The following is a 2,981-nucleotide window of genomic DNA, read 5'->3' as shown; positions in this document are numbered from 1 at the left end:
ACAATGAATTGTCAAATCAATTAAAAAGGTACTAAAAAAAAGAGTTGTTCAACGTAACAAAAAGTGACGTTCTTAACTTTTTTATAGTAGTGGTTCCCCACCCACAATTCCTTTTTTCACAAATTTCCCATCACTTCTACTTTTTTCTCTTTTTACATATGATAATTATGAATTTTTTTATTAGTTAAATTTATTTATATTTTAGATGTAGTTCAAATAATTTATTTTTTCTAATAAATTTTTACGTTTTACATAAAAAAAGAAGAAGTATCAATTAGCTCATTAACTTAACAATTTTCTTATATTTATTCTATATCAAAAAATAATCACTTCTATCCTTAATTATTCGATTTCTCTTTAAAAAAATTATACTTTAGAGTTTTTCTCTACTCCAAAATAGTAAAATGTTGAATTATCGTCGATCAAATATCCTACTATATACAAGAGTTATATTTGAACTTATTTCAAAATCTAATAGAAATATATGCCCAGATCTACCAAGGAGTCTAATAAACATTAAGGATACGACAGAAAAGAACTAATAATAGGAGTTAGAAAAATAAAAATAGAATTTGAAATAAATGAAGAAATGCAAAAAGCATATATAATATTAGGAATAAAATGGTTAGAACAAGTAAAACCATACAACATAGAACATACACAATTATCTATAACATATAATAAAGAGAAATTATTCATAAAAAGAACTTTAACATGATATGAAAATATATGTACTTGTAAAAATAATAGTAGAAGTATATAATAATAGGTATAATACACCTCTGATAGATACAGGAGCAGAAGCAAAATTATGTAGATACAACTGTTTACTAGAAAGTAAATGAGATAAATTAAAAACACCAATAGTAGTCAAAGGATTTAATAATAAAGGAAGTTTAATTACATATAAAGCTAAAAATGTAAAAATACAGATATGAGATAAAATAATAACAATAGAAGAAATCTATAATTATGAACTAACATCAAAAGATATGCTTTTAGGAATGTCATTTTTAGATAAATTATACCCACATATAATAACTAAAACAGATTGGTGGTTTACAACACCATGTAAACAAAAAGTAAGAGCAAAAAGAGTTATTAATAAAATAAGAAAGAAGACTGATTGGATAAAAGGAAGTGAAAAAATTACACAAAAGTTAGAAAATATAAAAAATATAGAAGACACAGTAGAACTAGATGGAAAGTCTATATGGCAATACAAGCACAACATAAGCTCAATAAAGCAAGTTCAATGTACATGATGATGATGATGCATGAGATCATCGCACAACCTCTGGGATCATCGCACAATCCTCGTATATACCTACGGAGGCAAGCCTCTCGGCGTGGGACCTATAAGTGGTTCTTCAACCCATATACAATCTATATATCAATATCTCCTACCCGAGACATCCCTCGGGGCGAGTTTATAAACTCCGATGTTTCCAGTGTTTTCAGTATTTCTAGTGTTTTTAGATCACATTAGACACAACTCAAGTATAACAAATAGCAACAACAAGTATATACAAAACATACAACAACCAAGTGAAATGATGTGTGAGATAACATGAGGATAATGCTGCAATGTTCACAACCAATCACAATGAGTATTTCTATGATCAATCCACATGATGTATTTCCACAATCAACCACAATGTTACATTTTCACAACCACGTGAGCGAAAATCCACTCATTATTTTCACCATCTATGAATTTCCACATGATTCATATACTCACAAAGTATGAATATATCACAATACACCAAAGGTACCACCATAGATATTTTTAACAATGCAATATGATTGTTCATGTATATTCAAGGCTATCAACATCACATAAGACCCCACACGGTCACACATATCACGTATTATCCCAAATTTAACAATTACAATACATATAGGCCCCACACGAGCACAACATATAGATAGCCATTTTTCATGATTAGTTTTCACCCTTAATATGCATTTTGGTATATAAATTAACTATCCGACCTTGTCTGAAGAGTTAAGTCATAACCTACCTCAAATGACGACATTGATCTGCTACACTTTGAACCCATGATCTTACTTTTCACAAAAAATCCAAACATTAACTAAAATCACAAAATAGAATCTACGCATCAAAACAAAGCCAACGATATCCATATTGCCTACTTTTGGTTCGGGGTCAAAACGGATCTCCGAAATGAGTTTTTGAAAAAAAAGGACAAAATTAAAACTTTATTACAAAAATATATTCCCCATATGTTTAGAATCTACAGCTAAAACTCAAGTCAAATTGAATAAAAAATGAGGTTCAAAGTGAAGAAAAACTATTTTTAAGCTTAATCGGATAAAATCTTTAAATTCTATGTTAAAATCAAGGATCGAAGTTGTTTTCAAGGTTAAATTGATGAAAAACTAGTAATTATAAGATCAAAACATTATTCAAGTAAAAAGAGTGAAATTGAGGTTTAAAATAAAGTCCTAAGATTTTTGAAGTTTTGAAAAGTTAATCAAGAAATTAAAGTAGAAAAGGATGAAATCTCACCTTAAATCCATAACTGAATCAAGAAATAGATGTTAATCTAGCTTCCCAAGCTCCCACAAGCTTCACTTATAATCTCTCACACTATAATAGGGTTGAAATCTCAAGAGTAAAGGAGAAAGAATAGGAACAATAAGCAAAAAAAGACAGGAAAAGTTGTTATATATTGCAGATTTTTCTAAGTTAAAACGAACTTCGACGGGGTGTTCGGAATTCGTTCGGAGTCTAATATAAGCAAATGAACCACATAACCACACTAAATTCGATTCTCCAGACTCAGTGGCAATATCAGATTTTTGAAAAAATTTCATTTTTATTGAGTTGACCCCCAAAACTCAAAATTACATAAGTATCCAAACCGAGGGTCGAAATGAAATTTAAAAGAAAAAAAAACCAACCAAATATGTTACTATTCTAAAATTGATGTTCTGAATGCGTTGGCAAAGTTATA

Source organism: Capsicum annuum, chromosome 9 (genome assembly GCF_002878395.1).
Source record: "Capsicum annuum cultivar UCD-10X-F1 chromosome 9, UCD10Xv1.1, whole genome shotgun sequence".
Classification (NCBI taxonomy): domain Eukaryota; kingdom Viridiplantae; phylum Streptophyta; class Magnoliopsida; order Solanales; family Solanaceae; genus Capsicum; species Capsicum annuum.
This window is presented reverse-complemented; position numbering follows the sequence as displayed.